This window comes from Bubalus bubalis, chromosome 21 (assembly GCF_019923935.1).
Source record: "Bubalus bubalis isolate 160015118507 breed Murrah chromosome 21, NDDB_SH_1, whole genome shotgun sequence".
Classification (NCBI taxonomy): Eukaryota; Metazoa; Chordata; class Mammalia; order Artiodactyla; family Bovidae; genus Bubalus; species Bubalus bubalis.
The window spans coordinates 31,069,203-31,087,143 of NC_059177.1; the positions used below are offsets into that span (position 1 = coordinate 31,069,203).

Here is a 17,941-nt window from a genome sequence, read left to right on the forward strand (position 1 = left end):
CACAATTATGAGTGAAGCTTATAATGAACTGAAGAAAACTACCTAACTGTACTATTTTAATAGGTCACCTAGTTGGTTCTGATGACACCTGGGCACTAGAATTATTTCGGTCCTTGGCACTGGGTTCAAACTAGAGAAAATACAAATTTTCAGTTCCAAAAGATCTACTTCAATCACATAAGCACAATGTGTTTAAGATGGTATTTTTAAAGCTGCATATAACCATCAAGTATTATGGATACTGTGGTGTATTCAGACTGTAAATTAAAATGTTCAATTGAATTAAAATAAATGAGATTTAAATATAGGCCAATATATGTCCATTAAGAATAAAATACATTGTACTAGGCAGTTACAAAATCTAAACACTACACAACTGGCTTCTCCAACTTTCCCATGAATGCAGCATTCCCTGGGCATCCTGCTCCCAAGCCGAATCTGATTCAGGAAAGCTGGGGCAGGGCCTGAAATTCTGCATTTCTCAGCAGCTCCTGGAAGAAGCTGACCTCTGACTATCAGAGGATAACTATGGACAACCAAACAAATACCAGCTGGTTTGTGATTTGCCACTCTGCGGAACTTGGTTTTCTAGTACTAACTAGGATGCCGTACTGATAGAATCAAACGAGTAACTCATGCAAAGGGCTTTTAGCATAACCAAGGACTCCATCTTTTGCTGCCACTTTTGGAGATTATCTACCATGTTGATTCACTGGGTTTAATACCCAATAAATGTTAGCTTTAAGCAAATTCTTCTGTGAGCTCTAATCTCTGATCGAGTGAGCCCAGTGATAGGCAATTATCACGATCTTATAAGGCAGCTGATCTACTGATTAGAATGTGCTTCCAACTTCAACTGATGCATCTGCTATCTGCTAGGCTGCAATCCATGGGGTCGCTAAGAGTCGGACACGACTGAGCGACTTCACTTTCACTTTTCACTTTCATGCATTGGAGAAGGAAATGGCAGCCCACTCCAGTGTTCTTGCCTGGAAAATCCCAGGGACGGGGGAGCCTGGTGGGCTGCCATCTATGGGGTTGCACAGAGTCGGAAACGACTGAAGTGACTTAGCATAGCATAGCACACTATAATAAGAAATATTGTTCTTAGTTGTTTTGGAACTGACCAAAAATAAGCCCAATCCTTTTCTGCATGTCAGAATCATTAATATTTTATGACATGTGGTTATTTTTTCATTAAAATTTTTATTTTCAAATTATTATTATTTTTTTCAGAACAGAGTATCTTCACTTGGTTGAAAAATCAAAAAAAAAAAGATCAGGAGGTATTGAAATAGATGCCCTTAGTACTGGATTTATTACTCCATGGCTGTGACTAAAAGCAGCTGCAGCTCTGCCCAAGGGCTCCCCAGCTCCAAGTCACCATCCGCTGGTGAGGTTTCCACCCACTGCTGGGTCGCTCTAATGTGCAGTTCATACCGTCTTCGAGGCTGCCAGTGGGGCGGAGTTTGCATTTGCTCACAGTGGTAACCTGTTCAATCATTCATCAGTTATGACTTCCTGGGATCACATGCTAAAAAGCTACTTGGATGAAACTCAACATCAGCTTCTGGGGGAACTAAATGAAGTCAGTTACAAAGTATAAAGTCTCCCTTCAGTCCTCATTCTTTCCTTCCCATAACACAGTTCTCACCCCCAATAGATAAGTTATGTTCTTTCCAGGTTTTAATTCTATGAATCTCAAGCAAATACAGATGCCTAGTCCTTTCTTTTAAAATAAAATATACCACAGGTATACATGTGTTCCCCATCCTGAACCCTCCACACATGTATACCTGTGGGGGATTCATTTTGATATTTGGCAAAACTAATACAATTATGTAAAGTTTAAAAATAAAATAAAATTAAAAAAATAAAATAAAATATACCAAATACACTACACTATTCCTGTACCTTTTTTTCACTTAATGTATATCAGACATCTTTCAACATGAGTGCACGGAGAGCCCTCATTGCTTTGTATGGTTATACGCTATTCCATTTTAGGTAAATGATCCACTGGTCCAAACCAGTTTTGCCATTTTTTCAGCTCGTGTATCTGTTTTTTTGATTACTTATTGAATCACAAAGCTGAATCACTTAATGATCTCTTCTGGCCACAAACCAATTTACTGATGTCATTCTCAAAGTATTATACCTAGTACTGAACAATTCTCTTACAACATTCTCTCTAACGCAACACAAGTGGGATACTATTCCTCTTGCCCAAGAAAAAATAAAGTCTAGGTCAGCTTGCTCACACTGTTAAATGGTAGGCTGATGCTGAATTTATAAAGAGTTGAAGCTCTTAAGGCTTCTTCACATGGGATTTCTCATCCTATATTTATATAATCGATTTGTTTTAAACACAGTTCTGGAACTTCACCTTCTTTGTGTACATTTTATGCCCACTGCTTCAGCTCCTTGTCTAGTCCATATTCTAACACAATCATTAGCCCCACCTATTGAATATTTAATACGTGCCAAGCCTTGTCACTTGTACTTTATACTTATTATTTATCACTATCTTATGGGGCTTCCCAGGTGGCCCAGTGGTAAAGGATCTGCCTGCCAATGCAGGAGACGTGGGTTTGATCCCTGGGTTGGGACGATCCCCTGCAGAAGGAAATGGCTACCCACTACAGTATTCCCGACTGGAAAATCCTATGGACAGAGGAGCCTGGCAGGTTACAGTCCATGGGGTCTCAAAGAGTTGGACATGACTGAGCAACTGAGCTAGAGAGAACTATCTTATGAGTCAATTATTATCCCTATTTACAGGTGATGAAATGGATGCTCAGAGAAGGTAAGTCATTTGCCAGAGTCATGTAATCAGCAATTGGAAAAGCCCAGGACTGTTATGCTTCAGCCTTAATCCTCCTGTCCAGGGAAAAAACTATCTTTCCCAACTTTCTGTCAAGTGCACAGAACAATTACTGCCTTCAGTTAAGTAGTTAATAAAATTACAAATTATTCTATGACTAGGGATTGGCTCATAAATGGATATCTATAGAGAACACTTTCCCACTATATTAGCTGAAGTTCTCTAGAGAAACAGAACTGATAGGATGATAGGAGATAAATACACACACACACACACACACACACACACACACGGGCTTCCCTTGTGGCTCAGACAGTTAAAAAAAAAAAATCCACCTGCAATACAAGAGACTCAGGTTTTCTTCCTGGGTCAGGAAGATCCCCTGGAGAAGTAAATGGCAACCCAACTCCAGTATTCTTGCCCAGAGAATCTCATGGACAGAGGACCCTGGAGGGCCACAATCCATGGGGTTTCAGAGCTGGACACACCTGAGATACCAAGAACACACACACACACATGCATATATATAGTTCTCTTATGACATATTGTATGTGTATATATACAAATGTACACATATACATGACAATACTTATTACAGAAATAGGCTCGCACAGTTATGGAAGCTGGTAAGTCCCACACTCTGCCATCTACAAACTGGAGCACTAGGAAAGCTAGTGGTATAACTCCCAGCATGAGGCCGAAGTACCATAGTCTGCTGTCCCAAGAACCTTGAACTTCAATGGTGAGGGCATCACCCTTTCTCTGCCTTTCTGTTCTGTTGGGGCCTTCAGGGGATTGGCTGATGTCCATCTCTAGGAGTGTGGGCAAATCTTTACTCAGTCTACAGATTCACCTAATGAATCAAAAGCTAAATCTCTTCCAGAAACACCCCCACAGACCTACCTAGAAAAAAAAGTTTTATCAGCCATGTGAACATCCTTTAGCCCATAAAAGTGGCTTGTGAAATGAGCTATCACATCAGTTTATCACTGATCAATAATCAACATTGTAGATGTTGTCTTTCAAAAGTTAATATGCTTTGTACTATACAGTAAATACAGATATTTACAGATACAGATATTACTATATCCTTTCACCACTTTCCAGAAAAGTAGTTAGAGATTTCAAACAGTAAGATAACAACAACAAAACCACAAAACCTTTATTATTTTAACTTTTTCTTTTTTCCAGGTGAAGAAAAGGGATCTGATTGGTATGACTTTTACGTAACCCCTACTGTGAATTTTTGCTTTCTGAGCCTCCCAAGCTGCCACTTAAAGAACTGGATGCCCAGTCTGGAGTAGGAAGCAATGTAACCTCATTAGGTTGTCTCATCCAGACTTTTGATTTTTCTGCATTTTCAAAAATTATATGAGGATTTAGTCATTTCTAGTTTTCTCACACTCCTCCCATCCTCCAGAATGCCTTGTAGATAACTGAGGCAAGTTCTAGTTTTACAACTGCAAGTGGTACCCTGGACAAAATCTTTATAAGCTTTAGGACAACCAACTCTAAAGAATCCCATATAGCTGTTTACTCCTCTTCTGGGCCTCCTGTTTCTTCCTTCCACATCAGTTTGCAAATTATTTCCAGTGAAGGAGGCAGAAGGAGAGCCAACATCCAGCTGGTTTTCTCACAGTCGTCAGTTATCAATATACCATCAGTTCCATCTCTTCCCAATGCCTCCAAAAAACCCTGCAAAAACTTTCTTTTTAAAAATTATTTTTAGAGCATTTCAAAAGCTGCAGATCATTTTAGACATTGGCCTGTTATATACTGCTTTTCTGATTCATGTCATCATTTTCAAGTTCTTTATTTTTCCCATTACCAGCTCATTGCAGGTCTTTTTGTGTGTTTGTTTGTTTATAGATACATAATTAGGTATCTTGCAAGAATTTAATTTATAAGAGCCGTTTATAAGACTCCATTCTTAGAGTCACCTTTTTTTCCTACAGTCCCTGGCCATGGAATTTTATGCATCATTTCCAGCAAACTTAAACCTTACTGTGGTTTAGGTCTATGGTTTTTACAATGCCCCCTTAGAATTTGTGAAGAAAACAGTCAGTTGCTACAGAGTAGGAAACAGGAAGATGTCTAGCAAAAAGTACCTTGTTCCTGTTAATTTGGTATCTGTGTTTAAGTAAAATATACACACAGTTTTAATACCTCTATTGTGTGATTTCATTTTATGAGAACTTGAAAAACCTAAATTGAAGTTGCACAACAAAACAGGTTGAATAAACTCTCACTTTATGCAAAAAACTGAAATAATAGAAATTCTCCCAAATTTTAAAATTTCATTAGGGACTGCCATTTTTAAAATGTCTATCAATAGATGGATGCTCATGAAGATGCAGTACATAAATACAATGGAGTATTACTCAGCCATAAAAAGAATGAAACAGAAGGGAATAGCCACCCACTCCAGTACTCTGGCCTGGAGAATTCCAAGGACTGTAGAGTCCATGGGGTCACAGAGAGTGGGACACGACTGAACAATTTCCAGCACTTTGGCCACCTCATGCAAAGAGTTGACTCATTGGAAAAGACTCTGATGCTGGGAGGGATTGGGGGCAGGAGGAAAAGGGGACGACAGAGAATGAGATGGCTGGATGGCATCCCTGACTCGATGGACGTGAGTCTGGGTGAACTCTGGGAGTTGGTGATGGACAGGGAGGCCTGGCATGCTGCAGTCCATGGGGTCACAAAGAGTCGGACACGACTGAGTGACTGAACTGAACTGAAAGGCCTTGCAGAACAGGAAGTGTGGGATGTTCCCACACATTACTATCAGTCTATGATAGACCAATTATTTTAAAATAAATAAGCATTAAAGGACATAAATGGCATATAATGTTGAGTTAAAAACTATATACATTCACAGGCTATCTAAAACCATCCTTTTTAAGCATGAACTCTATTCAAAAGAATAACAGTTTGAGAAATATTGAATACACCCTGTACACAATAAATGATACAGAATATAGTCTCTGAGGATGATAAACAAAGTAAGATTAATATTAAAAAATTATCAACATTGTAAAAACGAGACATTAAAGAGCAATCTCCTCCCTCACTTCCCCAAACCCGTGGTATAAAACAAAACCAAATAAATAATTATAAACTTTTTTGGAGATAATAAAATTGAGACTTACCTCATTTTGTGAGATTCCACAAGATGTAAGTTGAGGAACAAATTCAAAACATAACATTTCACATTTAAAATGTAAAAACACGTAATAGACCTGATTTAACTGCTACCCATAATTTGTCTACCCCTGTTCTAAGAGGGTGTTGAGGCATATGAATATTTTAATAGGTGATAACATCCAATGAGCAAAAATTAAAACATGCAGGAGATGAGACAGCTGAACTCTTCTGTCAACATTACCTTTTACATCACCTTTGTCATCCAATCTTGAACACATATAAAGATAATGTATTACCCCCTTGCCAGACAAACCCAGCACAATTTCCCATTGGGCCTGTATTAGCCGTCAGAATCCTTCTCAACCCACTTCTCAGTGCAGCCAGAAACAACTAGAATCGACAGAAGACATAAAACCTATTTGCCATCTCTGATCTTCTATACCCTTAGAGTACATTACCCAGAATTTGATCCAGCACTTTGGAATCACAGAGTAGAGAGGAGCCATCACCTTCCTTAACCCCAACTGTTGCAGCCTACGGTCACAAACGTTTTTCAACCTCATCATGCCACTGACATGCATTCAGCTAACAAGCAGCTAAAACCTTGAAGCTGAATACCTCTGCATACCTGAATACCTCAACCTCTGCATACCAGTTGCTGTTAAGCCATACCTTATGGCATGGTTTAATGTTAAGCCTTATCTGTTAGATTGTAGTGTATATCTATACTTCTCTGTTAGATTGTAGTGTATATCTCCAACTTCAACTCATTTAATAATGAATTAGCATGCCTTTGGATCTTTATGCTAATTCAGTAGGACTGAAGTAATGGTCTCAAATTGCATTGTTTAGAATACAATTTAAAGGTATCTTCTCAATAACCACAGCAACCATGTTTTAAACTCTTCTCTGCATCAAGAATTGAAAAATTTGAGCTAAGATTTATATTCACACTATGCACACTATCTACACAAAAATACATTTTTTGAGTGTGGAGTTTTTTTCAAAACCGTATCATCGTTTTACTAAATTAAGAAAATAAAGATAACTTTAAGATTGTTCTAGTACCTTAGAGCCTTAAGGACTGACTCCAACCAGAAGAAACTTTAGGCAAGTAGTGTAGTCCAGGAATTTCTCATTTTCCAAGTAAATCTCTCAGTCAAGAATTAGAGTACCTGTCATCAGGAAAGATAAAAAGAATGTACACACAATTGAATTTCATACTGCTAAACAATAAAAAATGTGAATTACTGATATAATGCAGCCATATAAGACATTAAACACTATCAGAGAGCTCTGAAAAGTCATAGGCATTACACAAACAAAGTAATCATAAATTTGTATGTATTTGGGGTCACAAAGAATCGGACACGATTGAGTGGCTTTCACTTTCATGACTAGATGATGCCGTTCAAAAATCACCTCCATTTTGACAAAAGAGATTTCATGTGTCAAGTTTCTAATCCTTCCTGTTAGAAAACTATGCCCACATGAGACTTGCTCACCACCAACTTGTGGTTGGGTGGTGTTCCTTGCTTTGCAGTCTCCAAGGTTTAGACTCTGGCCCTTCCCATGAGCTGCCAAACTTTGTTTGTCTTAGGTTCCTGTCATGGGTTAAATTATGTCTCCCCACTCCAAAATAAAAAGATATGTAGGGAAATCCTAACTTCTGGCATCTGTGAAAATGTGACTGTATTTGTGAAACAGTGTCTTTGCGGATGTAATCAGTTTAAGATAATATCATGGCTTATAATCCAATATGACAGGTATTCTTCTAACAAGTGAAAAATGAAAGACATACAGAAAATGCCATGTGACAATAAACACAGAGACTGGAGTGAGGCAGCTATAAGCCAGGAAGTGCCAAGGATTGATGGCTATCACCAAAGCTGGGAAGAGGCAAGAAAAGATTCTACCCACAGTCTCAGAGGGAGCATGCTCTGGCTGGCACCTTGATGTTAGACTTCAGCCTCCAAAAGTATAAGGGAATAAATTTCTGTTAAGCCACCTGAGGTCATGGTATTTCACTATAGCAACCTAATACAGTGGGGCTCCTCAGAAGGAGACCCGGAGACAAGGACTTAGTACAAATGACTTTTTAAGAAAGTGCTTCCACTAGAAACCAGTAAGAAAGTAGAGAAAGCAGGACAGGAAGGGTTTCAGAACAAAGTATGCGTGAGATCTTAGGCAAAGGTCCAACCTCAGCCCCATCTTATAAGGACCTTATCCCCCCTGAAAGCACAGGAGCTAATTTCATGCATCCTGTCAGGAAAGCCAGGCAGTCATTGGCTGTCCCACCAGAACTAACCAACGCCCTGGCACTTCAGGCTCTGTGGGCTGGCAAAGCAGCAGTAGTTGCCATTGGGCAAGTACCTAAAGAAGTTGCAGGCACTAACCTAGGAACACAATTACTAGGGAACCTGGGATGACTTAGACTGCAAGGAGATCCAACCAGTTCATCCTAAAGGAAATCAGTCCTGAATATTCATTGGAAGGACTGATGCTGAAGCTGAAACTCTAATACTTTGGCCACTTGATATGAAGAAATGACTCATTTGAAAAGACCCTGATGCTGGGAAAGATTGAAGGTGGGAAAGAAGGGGATGACAGAGGATGAGATGGCTGGATGACATCACCAAAGAAATGGACATGAGTTTGAGTAGACTCCGGGAGTTGGTGATGGACAGGGAGGCCTGGCGTGCTGCAGTCCATGGGGTCGCAAAGAGTCGGACACGACTGAATGACTGAACTGAACTGGGTATGAAACACACAGACACAGTAAAAGGAATTTAGGAGCATTTGGGAAAGCACAGGTTGCATTTACAATACCCATTAGTAAAACATTTATTTTCTGCTCAAATTTCATAGAGTCTGAAGTTTTCAATTAAGAACAATAACAGATATGCCACCCAAGAGAGGAAAATCATCTATCTTTTTTTAAAACTACAATGATAGGTCAAAGTCATTCACCTTTACAAACATAAATGGGTCCCAAACTGTATAGTATAGGGAACTCTACTTAATGTACTATTAAACTTCCTGAAGGAAGTTTAAAAGGGAGAGTATATAGGTATGGCTCATTCATGTATAACAAGTACACTCCAATACAAATTTTTTAAAAAGTTAGTAAAAATTCTTTAAACAAACAAACATAAATGGGTTCCTAAAATGTGGGAAATTCCAAACTGTAAAAAGCAAATCATGTTTTAAATGCATGAAGGAAAACTCAATACTCATAGAAAAACTTGTGGAACCCTGAGTAAAATGAGGCCTATTTCTTTATTCAAGCATATCAGTTTTGCTATTATATACATCTATAATCCTACTATTATGAACAAATATTTTACAAATGGCTCACAGTTACAGACCACTACTCTTGAGATTATGCTTCCTGCTTTTATGAGTTCATATGCTAATATTTTTAGGATCTTTGGTCAACTTATTTAACATTTCTGAGCCTCAGTTTTCCTTCCTGTGAAATGTAGTGTTAATACAAACTGCAAAGGAGATCATTATATAACTTATGTAAATGCTTTTGGTGAATATGAGTGTGTGTGTGTGTATATATATGTGTGTGTGTGTGTGTATATATATATATATATGTATAAAATGATATTGAGAAACACATCAAAATAGGGTATAAATAGGAAGTCCCACAGGAATTGCAAATGAAAAAAATATCAAGTCCATGTGATCTGTGGCATCATAGTACCAGGTAGATTCCTCTGAAAGATGCAGATACACTGGACAATTGTCAATGGATTCTAGAAAATCCTTGAACCACACATATTATTCTGCTGCCTCTAATTTTAAATACATCAAGAAAAATACTAGTTACAATTTATCTTCCCACACAGCTTGCCTATAAGGCAATAAAGTACTAATCCGAGAACAGGAATGTCTGAGACCTTAACAATTTCTCAGTGTACTTTGAAAAGATGGTAATCTAGTGAATAAGTCTGTATGTAAGTCTGGCTTTAAGTGCTCCCAATACTCTTAGGGCATAAAGTTAAGTTTGTGAGCCTTCAAACTGATAACCATACCCTGAAATTTTTTTAATTCACCAAGATACCCTAAGTCTTGGCTGGCAAATAGCTGGCATCTTCTTCCTTGAAATTTCTATTCTCTGTATTGACTATGCCAAAGCCTTTGACTGTGTGGATCACAACAAACTGTGGAAAATTCCTCAAGAGATGGGAATACCAGACCACCTGAACTGCCTCCTGAGAAATCTGTATGCAGATCAAGAAGCAACAGTTAAAACTGGACATGGAACAACAGACTGGTTCCAAATAGGAAAAGGAGTACATCAAGGCTGTATATTGTCATCCTGCTTATTTAACTTCTATGCAGAGTACATCATGAAAAACGCTGGGCTGGAAGAAGCACAAACTGGAATCAAGATTGCCGGGAGAAATATCAATAACCTCAGATATGCAGATGACACTACCCTTATGGCAGACAGCGAAGAACTAAAGAGCATCTTGATGAAAGTGAAACAGGAGAGTGAAAAAGCTGGCTTAAAACTTAGCATTCAGAAAACTAAGATCATGGTATCCAGTCCCATCACTTCATGGGAAATAGATGGGGAAGCAGTAGAAACAGTGGCAGACTATTTTCTTGCGCTCCAGAATCACTGCAGATGGTGACTGCAGCCATGAAATTAAAAGACGCTTACTCCTTGGAAGGAAAGTTATGACCAACCTAGACAGCTTATTCAAAAGCAGACATTACTTTGCCAACAAAAGTCCATCTAGTCAAGGCTATGGTTTTTCCAATAGTCATGTATGGATGTGAGAGTTGGACTATGAAGAAAGCTGAGTGCTAAAGAATTGACGCTTTTGATCTGTGGTGTTGGAGAAGACTCTTGAGAGTCCCTTGAACAGCAAGGAGATCCAACCATTCCATCCTAAAGGAAATCAGTCCTGAGTGTTCATTGACAGGACTGATGTTGAAGCTAAAACTCCAATACTTTGGCCACCTGATGTAAAGAATGGACTCATTGGAAAAGACCCTGATGCTGGGAAAGATTGTAGGTGGGAGGAGAAGGGGACAACATAGGATGAGATGGTTGGATAGCATCACTGACATGATGGACATGAGTTTGAGCAAACTCCAGGAATGGGTGATGGACAGGAAGGCCTGGTGTGCTGCAGTCCATGGGATCACAAAGAGTCGGATATGACTGAGCAATGAACTGAACTAAAGTGAAATGTATTAAATGCCATAATTTTCTTTAGGTTCTTGAGATTCCCTTTAATTAAACCTGCAGGATGCCTATAGAACTCAAAAAGTAATAATAGTCTATGGAAAAACGTTCATCAGTTCTGACAGCTACTTTGAATGCAGATAGTCATTTCATGGACAGCTGATTTCCAAAACACAATCTATACAAACCTCCTGTCTTCTTTTTCTTCTTTGGATATAATCCCTTGTTCACTGATAACTGAATTGTGTTTATGGTAATTTGATTCCTGTTTGTTTTTCCGTCTATTTTTAGTGTAGAGGAATGGCAGGAATTTAAACATTCCTCTACTTTTACATCTAGGCAAACATCACTGAAACAATATCCGTTCAAGTTCAGTTAAGATTTTATGTTGATATATTAGCCTGACCCTTCTGGAATCAGAGAGATTATACATTCTCTTTTTCTTTCTTCCTCTCTTTCCTTTTTCTCCCTTCTTTCCTTATGTTATATCTGGATCACATTTCTTCCTTATCATTCCTATTTTCATTCTCTTTCTAGGTTCTTCAAACTCTACTCTTCTACACGCACATCTTTCCTTATTCATGCATATACAGTCTTCTTGTTCGTTAGAAAGGAAAGAAAATAAAGCAAAAGAGGAAAGTGGGAAAAGTGAAAGGGAAAAAAGAATGGAAGCAAGGAAAACAATTAGATACATTTATGGTTTAGTCAAGCATGATTACTACTTTTTTTTTTTTTAATTAAATGCCTGCTCCATGTAAGGCTTTGGGCTAGGTAGGGGGCTTCCCTGGTGGCTCAGAGGGTAAAGCATCTGTCCGCAATGCGGGAGACCTGGGTTCGATCCCTGGGTTGGGAAGATCCCCTGGAGAAGGGCGTGGCAACCCACTCCGGTACTCTTGCCTGGAAAATCCCATGGACCGAGAAGCCTGGTAGGCTACAGTCCACAGGGTCGCAAGGAGTTGGACACGACTGAGCGACTTCACTTTCACTTTCTGGTTTAGTCAAGCATGAATACATTACTACTTTTTTTTTTTTTAATTAAATGCCTGCTCCATGTAAGGCTTTGGGCTAGGTGGTAGGAAAGTAAAGTTAGACATGAAAATCATCACCTAATAGAGCAGACATCAAACAGCTGTAAATAAGCTAACACAAAGCAAAAGGTGGGCAAGTTCCCTAAGAGAGGCAGAGCTAAGTGACCGTGACAGTGGACATGAAGGGAAGATGACATTCAATTAGGCAGAGGATGGAGAGTGCAGGCAGAGTCTCAGGAAAAAATGGGACTCGAGATAGGCCTTTGAGATAAAGATTTGCTTTCCCTTCTAATTTCTCCCATCCATTTCACTAAAAAATTCCTCAAGCAAGCTCTGTAGATCCCTTTCCTCATCACTCCTTCACTTCCTAGTTAATCTTCCTTCTCCTTTTAGTCCATCTTCAAAATTGACCTTTCAAAGAATACCTGTCACACTTTTACAGTCAAACTCCATACCTTGGAGACAGATTAAAAAAATAATAAACATCTTTTTTAAGGAAAAAAAATTTGCTCTTAACATCCCTAACATAGCAATATCCCAGGTTTCTTCTTTCTTTAATCCAGGCCAGACATTCTAATGGGAACTGCTTTGTGATTTCATCATGATTAGTGTCAGGGATTTACCACTGTATGCAGCCCTGGAAGATCTTGCCAAAGGGGGAAAGGAAGGGATAAACTGGGAGTCTGGGACTGACATATACACACTACTGCTGCTAAGTCATGTCAAGTCATGTCCAACTCTGTGCGACCCCATAGACGGCAGCCCAACAGGCTCCTCTGTCCCTGGGATTCTCCAGGCAAGAACACTGGAGTGGGTTGCCATTTCCTTCTCCAATGCATGAAAGTGAAAAGTGAAAGTGAAGTCGCTCAGTCATGTCTGACTCTTAGTGACCCCATGGACTGCAGCCCACCAGGCTCCTCTGTCCATCCAGGCAAGAGTACTGGAGCGGGGTGCCATTGCCTTCTCCAATGCATGAAAGTGAAAAGTCAAAGTGAAGTCGCTCAGTTGTGTCCAACTCTTAGTGATCCCATGGACTATAGCCTACCAGGCTCCTCCGTCCATGGGATTCTCCAGGCAAAAGTACTGGAGTGGGCTGCCATTGCCTTCTCTGCCTATACACACTATTATATTTAAAACAGATAATCGGCAAGGACCTACTGTATAGCACAGGGAACACAGCTCAATATTCTGTAATAACCTAAATGGGAAAATAATTTGAAAAATAATAGTTACATGTATACACATAATGAATCACTGCTGTGCACCCGAAAGTAACATAATGTTGTAAATCAACTACAGTCCTACAGAAAATAAAAATTCTGAAAATGATTCTAGACTTATGTATAGACTCTCTTAACTGAAGTGTGATTGCATCTTTGAAAATCTTTTCAATCCATCCTCACCTTTGAACAAGATTCAGCAGATGAAGACACCTTTAAAAAGCATATTCTACTCCAAACTATATTAATAATTAACCAGTATTTCATTAAAGATGTTAGAGAGAGAGAGGAAATAGGATTTACATTACCCACCACCCTGGAGAACCATGCTACCCACTGTGAACTACCGTTCTTCTTATAAACTATCTTTCATTGGCTATCTAAGCCCCTTCTCTATAGATAAAAATAGGAGACTAAATTACTGTAGAACAGAATGCAAATTATATAAAGATTCAAGTTGAGATATGGTATTATAAATAGGAGTATAAATTAGGAAGAGAAGTGTGATAGGATAGGTGGAGAGAAAAGATGGGTCCTAATATTTTCATTGTATATATTAACAGTAGGGTGTTGAAGGGTGGTTGGTGAACATGAAATAGCAGTTTAAATACACTATTTCCAAGTATAAAATTCTTTAAAAGGGCAAAAAACGCATCAAAATTTTGGTACTAAGTAGGGAGAGGGTAGTATAAATGTGGTAACATAAGCCTATCATCTTTTATGTCCAATATTTTACACTCAAATTTGATAAACTGATATCTATTAACCATATTATTTAAGTTTTAGAAACAATCACTACAAAAAGTGTCTACTATGGTAAAGAATCTGCCTGCAATGCAGGATATACCCAGTTTCAATTCCTGGGTCGGGAAGATCCCCTGGGGAAGGGAATGGCTACTCATTCCAATACTCTTGCCTGGAAATTTCATGGGTAGCCTAGGGGTCTACAGTCCATGGGGTCGCAAAGAGAAGGACACATCTGAGCAACTTTCACTCACTATGGAGTGATTCCCAGCAAAAAATACACAGGAAACCCTTAAAAGTGATTTCCTAAGTAAGGCTAGAGATATAAGGATGGAGGTGGCCAACCACTACTTTAATTATAAGTCCTTTGTCCTATTTGGGTTTTCCAAACTAGGTACATGGATTCATTTACTAAAATTTCACAAAGGAAAACAATATACTGGGGAAATACTTTTAATACCAATTACTTGAATGATTGGTTTTTTTATAAATTTTTGGTTGAAAGGTCTTATCCTAAACTACAGAGCTTTTTATTCTTAATGTAACTGAAGATATTTTCATGCTAAATCTAGATGCTAGTAGAGATAAGTGAATTCAGATATAAAGGTTTAATTAGGAAATAATGGGAGAACAATCTTCAAAAGGAGACTGCTTTATTGATTTTTTTTTAATGTGAATTAGATCATTTAAAAATATTTTGCTTCAGATGTCCAGTGCAAGGGCATCACTTGAGAATCAATGTCCTAAATATTCACAGCTGGGTACCTCTCACCTAAAAATAGAGAGCCTCTATTTTATCAAAATAGATGCCCCTGCAGGTAGTGGCTGTGTGGTCTCCTTCTGTGTTTCCTCTTTTCTTTTCTTTCTCCATGTGGAGTTTTAATCTGTTGGGCATTATTGATCTCACTGCTTGTCTGTTCTTGTTCTCTTTTTATTTCCTTCTCTTATTCAATTAATCTTTATTTGCCATTCGTGTATCTGAGTCTGAGTATGTTTTAAATTATGTTACACAATTTAGTGAACAATTTGTTATTCCTTACTCCCAATTCAAAAAGTCGATCAATGGACTATTTCTTTATTTCTGTTATAAAAATAGTCAAAGAAGGCAAACAGGAAGGAAGAAAAGAAGAAGGGATGAGGAAGAGAAAAGGAGATGGGAGGGAAGGAGGGAGTTTGGGGACAAGAAGATACAAAAATAGGTATAAAGAAGAGAAACACCTTTATTTTTATGTGCTTTACTACTGTAGTCCTTATTTTTTTCTTTTTGTGCTTCAGGGGTCCTGATGCAAAGGAGCTACCACAATTTCAGTTGAAGTGTAGTCTAAGTATTCTGTTTTTAATACCAAGATACAGAATTTTTCTCTGTTTTACTGAGGTATAACTTGACAAGTAAAATTGTAATATATTTAAAGTGCATAGTATGATGGTCTGATTATCTATATACAGTGAAAGGATTTTCTAGCATATGGAAATATTGACAAAGGTACTGAACCACATACTCAGAATCAGCAAGGACTTTAGGAATTGCCTGAAGTCTGAAATCCAAGGGCATCCAAAGACTTGCCTATTGTGTTATAGCTTTGTACTGGAAAATGGCAACCTCTGAAAAAACAATATATTCAAAATGACTTAATTCAAAAGCATCTTTAAATGGGTGCATTTTATTTAATATAAATCATATCTCAATAAAGTTGGCTAGAAGTCAATGTTTTCACCTTTTTACTCATAGGTGTATTATGTTTCTGGATTAGTCGGCATCATGTTCATTATCCCTTCATTCAACATACATACTAGGGACTGTCACAGGTACTAAGAGAAAAAGATGAGCAAAAGTAGATACGGTGCCTGCTTTCATGGAGCTTACAGGCTGTTGAGAAATAGGCATTAGAGAAGAATGACAACAGCAAATGCATAACTCAACTCTGCTGACAATGGCTACAAAAAGTTCTGTGTGTCCCGGTGCCATGCAGTAGAGGCTTCCATCCTAGTCACACAGAGGGGTCAGGGTCTCTTCCTTAGAGAAGGGAGCACTGGATTTAAATCTGAAGATATATTGAAACTGGGATAGGATGGGGTAAGGGAGCAGGGAAACGTGCACATGGGAGGAACACATGCTGGTGGAAACAGGTACTTTCAAAAGTCAGAAAGATAATGAGGTAGAAGAAACCCAGAGAATGAAGGGTGACATGGTGAAAAAACTTCTCTGAAGTCAGTTAAGGAAAAAAAAAAAAAAAGTTAAGCAAGGTTGTGTTGATACTACAGAATTGTAGAACGCAAAGAACCCCAAATGTCATTATTTTCATTTGGCATATTTACCTAAAGAAGCTAAATGATGGAATTAATCCATTGAATATTTCTATCAATGATGCCAAAGAAAATAACAAACTGGTTTGACAAATTTTAAGTCCCTTTCAATTCGTACCATGGCACACAAGCACTCTATTTAAAGGAAATGTTTCTCACAGCAGTTGTTTGATTGCTTTAACTTCTTACTTGAAAAACATTCTGTCTTTGACTGAAATGGTAAACTTTAACTGACTGCATTATTTTTCACCTAAATGGAATACCCATAAACACTGATAACTGGAGAAGCTGTACTTTATCATACAGCTAGTCAAGTCAATGAAGCTGAAAAAATAAAACCAGCCATACTGGTCTACAGTCATAATTAGATGAAAATTTGGGACTGAAACTTTACTTTTAAAGCAGAGGATCTTTTAAAACAGCCTGTTGAAAGGCTTCCTATTGATGTTCATCAATGTGACCTGGGAAAAGCCAAGCCTGGAGGCAGTATTGCCCAGTGGTTAAGAATTTAAATTCTAGATGTACAAAGATCTGCTTCTACATCTGCTCAGACTATCCTCCAGCTCTGTGACTTTAGACAATACACTTAGTCCCTTAATTTTCTAATCTAGATATTGAGGAAAATGATAATTCCATCATAGGTTACTTGAAAGACAATAACATAAAGACATTATCCAATGTAAAGACTGACGCTCAAGTCTTAACCATTATTCGTAGATTAAGTAGCTTTACATAGTTACCAAAGACTGCAACGTCAGGCTCCTTGGCATTTTCTAACAAAACTGTCAATGTCAACATTCAATGAGGTTGCAATCTGTATGGATATGTCTCAGATTGAGACATCTGAGCAACTGTTTGTGATCATCAACTATCTGGGTCAAAATCCATGGAGGCAAAAACAACAACAACAACAACAACACCATCTCTTCCCGTATGTTGACACTCCTTTACACAACTCTCTGAAAGTAGGGGGCTCTCCAGGCAGGGTGGGGATACTCTAGGGCACATCTGTGATAAGACTGTTTTAGGGAAACTGAGCACATAAAATAGATCACAGTCTTCTGTTTTTTCATACTAGACTGCTTTTTGAACAAGATGTTTTATTTTCATGGTAATTTAATCACTAAATGTCACTAAGTAGGGGTTATAAAAAGGAAACTGTTTCTCAGGGCCTTGAAATTCAGGATTCTCCTCTGAGTTGCCCCAATTCCCCTTTTTGTTGTGACCTTGGGATTAGTTATTTAGCTATTCTATACTCTAACTTTTTACGCAAAATGAGAAAAATGTCGCTTTTATGAGCAGGCAGTAAATTCCTAACTAACACTTAGAGCACATTTTAGTTCCTTTCAACTGAGAAAATTAAAGTAAATGAAAATATTTCATTATTAATAATCTAATTCTCTTTGAATCTTTGATTAATACCATTTCAATATATGAGATTTTCCAGATTGGGTCATATTCT

At 38.2% G+C, this 17,941-nt stretch overlaps 1 long non-coding RNA gene across 4 annotated transcripts in view; it reads right to left on the reverse strand.

Annotated features, from left to right (window-relative positions):
• Positions 1-17,941, reverse strand: part of LOC112581125 — a 470,843-nt gene that overhangs the window by 410,225 nt on the left and 42,677 nt on the right. For 3 of the 4 annotated variants that reach the window (XR_006547413.1, XR_006547408.1, XR_006547410.2), the window contains exon 2: positions 7,043-7,149. This is a non-coding gene — a long non-coding RNA (uncharacterized LOC112581125). Of the gene's footprint in view, positions 1-3,957; positions 4,520-7,042; positions 7,150-17,941 lie in introns of those variants that run through there. The other variant, XR_006547409.1, reaches the window with a different exon arrangement.